Source organism: Trichosurus vulpecula, chromosome 5, assembly GCF_011100635.1.
Source record: "Trichosurus vulpecula isolate mTriVul1 chromosome 5, mTriVul1.pri, whole genome shotgun sequence".
Lineage (NCBI taxonomy): Eukaryota > Metazoa > Chordata > Mammalia > Diprotodontia > Phalangeridae > Trichosurus > Trichosurus vulpecula.
The window spans coordinates 164,542,774-164,549,358 of NC_050577.1; the positions used below are offsets into that span (position 1 = coordinate 164,542,774).

General features: G+C 40.1%; 1 pseudogene; it reads left to right on the top strand.

The window, feature by feature from the left end:
• LOC118851104 overlaps positions 1 to 5,868 on the top strand; it is a 105,611-nt pseudogene extending 99,743 nt beyond the window's left edge.
• The last annotated feature ends 717 nt before the right edge of the window (positions 5,869 to 6,585 follow it).

Here is a 6,585-nt window from a genome sequence, read left to right on the forward strand (position 1 = left end):
TCTACTCTAATGGAGGATACAATAAATAGGAATCTAAACCCACAGGATAAATAAAGAATGAATAGAAGGTAATCTTAGCAGAGATGGCACTAGAAGCTAAGGGGAACTTAGGAAAGAGCTCCTAGAGGAAGTGATACTTGAGAGGATTCCTAAATGAAGCCAGGAGATGTTTTGAGTCAGGTTGGGAAGGTATTCTAAGTACAGGAAAGGCCAGAGCAACGGTAAAGAGGTGAGATGGAGTGTCACGTGTGAGAAACAGCTATGACTGTTGTCATCAAGAGCAAGGAGGGGAGAAGAAAGTAAGAAGATTGAAAAATTATGAAAGAATCAGGTTGTGAGGCATTTTAAATGCCAAATGGAGTTACTTTTAATTTGATCTTGAGTAATAGGGAGCGACTGAAGTTTATTGAAAGAGGACAGTCTGAGCAGAGGGTCAATAAGATCAGATCTATACTTTAGAAAAACCACTTTGTCATCTGAGTGGAGAATGGATTGGAATGCAGAAAGACTTGAGGCAGGGAGAGCAATTAGAAGCCTATTGCCACACACCTGACAAAGAGGTGATAATGGTCTGAACTAAGCTGGTGGCCATGTGAATGGAGAATGGGATGGATAAGAGAGGTAGTGTAAAGGTAGAAATAACCAGATTTGACAACTGACTGGGTATGTGAGGTGAGCAAGGGAGAGTATTTGAGGATGATCCTAAGGATGAAAACCTGGGTGGCTAGAAGGATGGTGAGGCCCTCAACAATAATAATGAAGTTCAGATAAAGAGGGGTCTTAGAGGGAAGGATAATAAGTTCTCTTTTGGACACATAGAATTTGAGATGCTTACAGGACAAGTAGTTCAAGACGTCTAATAGACATTTGGTGAAGTGGAGCAAGAGAAATACTGGATAAAAAAATACTTCTGGAAATCATTTGCGTAGAGATGATCATTGAACCCCTGGGAGCTGATGAGATAACCAAGTAAAATAATATAGAAGTAAAAGAGAAGAGGCCCCAGAAATGAGTCCAAAGGGACATCCACAATTAATGCGTATGACACGGACGAAGATCTAATAAAAAAGACTCGGAACTAGTCATACCATAGAAATGAGTCATGAAAATCCAGAGAGAAGAGAGTATCCAACAGGAGACAGTGAAGGACAATGTCAGATGCTGCAAAGAGGTCAACAATGATGTAGAGGCAGAAGGGCTTTGAGCACCATCAAGTCCAAGCCCCTTATTTCATAAATTTGGAAACCGAGGCCCAGATAAGTGACTTGCCCAGAGTCACGCAGCTTAAAAAAAAAACAATGTCTAAGAAAAGATTTGAACTAGGTCTTCCTGACTTTAGGTCTAGTGTTCTATTCACTGTGCCATCAGATTTGGGAATTAAGAAATCATTGATAACTTTGGAGCAGTTTGAGTTGAATGGTAAGGTTGAAAAACAGATTACAGAGTTTAGAAAAAGGGAAAGGATAAAAAGTTATTCTTCAAGGAGTTCAGATGAAAAAGAGAGGCAAGAAATAGAAAGTTAGTTGATTGATATGGTAGCACCTAATGAAGATTTTTTTTTCTTTTTTAAGATTGGGGAGAGACTTGAGAATATTTGAAAGCAGTAGGGAAGAAGCAAATAGATGGGGAGATACCGAAAATTAGAGAGAGTGAGGAAAGATATGCTTATGTTTGAGGGGTACAAGGCAGGAGCCCTTGCCCAAAAATACCTTCCCACTTGTTCTAAAACTGTGATTTCGTTGGCATATGGAACTACCAACAAGGAAACCCCAACCATCAATGTAGATATGAAATTGTTTTGCAACTTAGAGAGTTGCCCTGAAAGTCAAAATGGCTTGCCCAGGGTCACACAGCTAGTATGTGTCAAAGGCAGTACCTAAATCCAAGGCCAGCTCTTTATCTATTCCACTATACTGTAATCCACCTCTCATTTCAGTCCCTTAAAATCTATCATTAGAAATTCATTCTTTTGAGCCTCAAGGTTTTTAGGTATTTGCTTATAACTTATTAAAACTGGGAATACGCTCAAAAGATGAAATAACTTAAGCATATTAGATAAATTGAGATATAGCTAAGATCATCCTCCTTCCCCCAGCAGGTCATGTCCTTATGCAGGCTCTGGGAAGTCATAGAGCCAGGGGTGGGGAGAATGACAAAAGGCAAAATGGAAGAAACCAAAGTCAATTTCACCTTCTTTACAATTTTATGAAAAGCTTGCCTTGAGTGTGAATGGTATCCATATACAATTGCAACCACAGAGGAACAGGTTTTGTACACAGGATTATTCCAAAGTCACTAGCATATTACAGAGATTGGGGTAATTTTTTTAGTTAGAACAGTTTATTAGCTATACAGCAGCTTTGGGGCTGACTTTACAGTCAGGAGAACACGATAAAATGAATCAGCTATAACTGTGGCTTTTTGTACACTAAGCTGAAAATGGCGACTCTACTGGAGATATTTTTTAAATGTTTCTGCAGCATAAACCGGCTGCCAAAGTATTGAAGTCAACTGAGAGAATGTTCTCAGTTGACAAAGTATATCAGAATGATGTACTAAGTTTTGAAAAGGCACAATACTAGTGAAGAAACTCCATCTGGGGACCACGTGTTTAGAAAAAAAAACAGCCATTTAAAAAGTTTTATTTATATCTTTTGTTTTATATCACCTTCATTTCCAACCATATCATTCACACTCCCCTTGCTGGAAAGATGTCCCTTATATTAAAGAATAAAAAAGAACCAAAAAAGCAAAAATAACTAACAAAAGTAATCAATACATCATATGAGTCTGACAGAACATAGGTTCAAAGCTTTAGAACTGGAATGGGTGGTAAAGGTCATCTAGTTTAACCCCTTCTCATTTTAGAGGAAGAAATTAAGGCCCAGATAGTCACAGAGCTGAGATTCAAACCCAGGGCCTCTGCCTACAAATCTGACACCTTCCACTGTACCACGATGACTGTCATGGCAATGTTCCATTCCCCAAGTTCCTCAGCTCTGCAAAGAAAGGAAGGAGGTGCTTTTTCTATAGGACAATCATTGGGCATAATAATTACAGTTTCATTTTCAGCTTTTTTAATTTTTCTTCTTTCTATTTGCATTATTGCAGTCATCAAGTATATTGTTTTCTTGGTACTGCTTACTTCACTTTAATAGCTAATAATAATAATAGCTGATAATTATATGGCACTTACTATGTGCCAGGCACTGTGCTAAGTGCTTTGAAATTATTTTCTCATTTGATCTTTACAACAATCCTAGGAGGTAGGTGCTATTATTATCACCACTCTATAAATGAGGAAACTGAGGCAAACAGTGAAGTGACTTTACCAGGATCACACAGTTAGTGAGTGTCTGAGGAGGAATTTAAACTCAGATTTTCCTGACTCCAAGCCCAACACTCAGCTGCCCATACTTTTCATATTTCTTTGTATTATTCCTCCAGTGCAGTAATTATGTTCATGGAGCACAATTTATTTAGCCATTCTTCAATAGATGGGCATCCAATTCTTCGCTGCTACAAAAAGTGCGAGAGAAATCGTTTTTCAATGAAGACATTCCAATCAAGAGTAGTATTGTAGAGTAGAATTTAGAGTCAAAGATCTTAGGTTTAAATCCTATTTCTGCTAGGATCTGTTTAACCTTGAGCAAGTCACTTAACCACTCTGACCTTCAGTTTCTTCATCTGTAAAATGACGGGGTTGCATCAGATGATCTATCAGATCCCTTCTAATTCCAAGTTTCTGATCCTATGGTCCTCTGATAAATCACAGTTGCACCTGATCTATTTTTACAGAGTAACCACATACAGCTAAGAAAATATTATTCGGCCAACTAAATATCATGTCTAATACACTAGGAATTAACCTTGTAGACTTACTTTTTAAAAATAAGATGATAGCAAGAGACATCAGGGAAAGTCTCTTATGAAAAATAGAGATGGGAAAGCATACCTCCTATAGGACCTGAGGAGGAAGTTATGGCAGAAGAGAGCAATGATGGGGAGGTCAAGCCCCTTGTAAATCAGGATTCACAATATTCTATTGGAGGAGTCACTCAAAGAGATTATATGGAAGACAGTGAAGAAACCTCTCAGTCCCTTCAAATTGATCTTGGATCCCTGCAGTCAAAACAGTAGACTTCAACCTCTCACTAGGATGCCCAGTCCAAAGGAGATGACATCATTGTGATACACAGTGATGATGAAAATGGTGATGATAACAAAAATGATGGTGTAATAAAAGGACTATGAAGAGGATGAGGATGATGATGCTGATGAAGAAGGAGAAGAAAGAGAAGGAGGAGGAGGATGAAGTAGAGGAGGAGGAGGAGAGGGAGAAGGAGAGCAAGAAGGAAGATGAAGGAGAAGGAAAAGAGGAAGAAGGAAAAGGAGAAGAAGGAGAAGGAGGAGGAGAAGGAGAAGACAAAGAAGGAAGAAGGAGAAGAGGGAGAAGAAGAAGAGGAGGAGGAGGAAGAAGGAAGGAGAAGGAAAAGAGGAAGAAGGGAGACGAAGAAGGAGAAAGAGAAGGAGAAGAGGAAGAAGGGAGAGGAAGAAGGAGAAAGAGAAGAAGGAGAAGGAGAAGAGGAATAAGGAAGAAAGAGAAGAAGAGGAAGAAGGAGAAGGAGGAGGAGGAAAAGGAGAAAGAGAGAGAGGAGGAGGAGGAGAAAGAGGAGAAGGAAGTGGAGGAGGAGGAGGAAGAGGAGGAGGAGGAGGAGATGACGACAACAACGACACAGGGATGGGAGATGAAGGTGGCAATGATGTTTATGAAGTTGATGATGCTGAGGATAGAGATAGTACTGATCCAGGTACTGAAACAGAAGAAAGTACCAGAGGTGAAAATAGCCAGAGAGCTGCAGATTCTCAGAATGATGGTGAAGGAGGTTCTACTACAGAATCATCTCTACCCCACGAGGATTCTAAAGAACAGCAACCATCATCAGCATCTGAAAGACAAGATCCTTGGGCACCTCAGTCACCCCAAAGACCACCTCCTCCTCTTCCCCCATAACTAACCATCCATGCACCTCCCCAGGAGTTAGGACCACCATTCCAGAGAATCCAGATAACATGAAGACAGTAAGTTGGACAAGGGCTTCAACTGACTTTTGAGATAGGTGGCATGCAGCACTTTTTTGATGATGAGGACAGAACTGTGCCAAGTATCCCAACTCTTGTGGTACCACGTTGTACAGATGGATTTGCAGAAGCAATTGATTCACCTCAGATTGCCGGTTTTCTTAGATTCTCGTTTTCCTAGGTTTAAGGAGGTTCAGGACTCCCTGAAGATATGTTACAAACAAGTTCTAGCCACTCAGATCTTGGTCAACTTGCATCTCAAGGAGGTTTAGGTATGTATGAAACATCCCTCTTCCTAGCACGTGAAGAAACATCTGGTGGCCAAAGTGTTCCTACTCCCCTACAAGTTGGGGTTCCAGTGATTATATTTATCAAAAGTACTACTGCCGATGCTTCTGAGCATGAATCTCAGCCTACTCCAGTCGTGATAATATCCACTAGCAGTTTATCCATGACTGTAGAAACAGGGACAAGTGATGATGGAGATGAAGTATTTGTGGAGACAGAACCTGAAGGAATTAGTTTGGAAGCTGGCCTAGAAATTGATAGCCAGCAGGAAGAAGAGCCTATTCAGGCATCTGATGAGTCTGATCTTCCTTCTACCAGCCAACATCCTCCACCAAGCTCTTCTGCAGATGCTAGCAGTACTCAACCTAAGCCTTTCAGACGAATTAGGCTTTAGCCTCAGACTTTGAGAACAGGGGTTAAGGGTCATCATGCCTCACAGAGAGGTGAGGCCGTGCAATGCGAGGCAGAGGAGGACTAAATAGAGGAAATGTTAATTAAAGACTTTGCAAACTATTATTGTAGTTGTGAATAAGACTATCAAATCTGTTAATGTTTTAGCATAATGGTGGCTGAGGTTAAAAGTGCTTTGTACTTAAATTGGTATGCACACATTTAAACATTTTTATTAATGAAATCATTTCCATGTCAAAAAATAAGCACACGTAAGTTCAAATAATCAGATACTAATATTAATAAGATAACAGTTTAACCAGATATTTAAGTTTGAAAGCATGTCTATCTGTGCAATTACTGTTTTAAAAGACAACAACAACAAAATGCAGTTCTTTTCCTTCCCAATTTTTGATAGGGAGAGGAAATATATATAGCCCCGCTCCCACTTGGCATTTGGGGAAGCAGACCCTGGGAAATTTTAATATTCCCATACAGCCACCCCCAGGTGGAATCACAAAGGCTGGAAAAATAATTGGGTAGAGAATGGATTGCTTTCCTGAGCCTCTGGGCCTATGTAAGAGTGCTATGAGCTAGGAATAAACAGCTGAGCTCTGGGGAGAACAGAACATAGGATCACAGAAAGACTGTCAAGGGGAGGAGCAACTAGTGCCATCTGATGGCAACTGAGAAGAACTGCTAAGCAAGGATTGTAGAAAGAGTAACACAAAATAACCAAAGGGACTATGATGGAGAATAGCAACCAGTGACCCTTTCAAAAGAGCTGCCAGAGGCATGAAATGAGAAGAGAAGCAACATAGCATA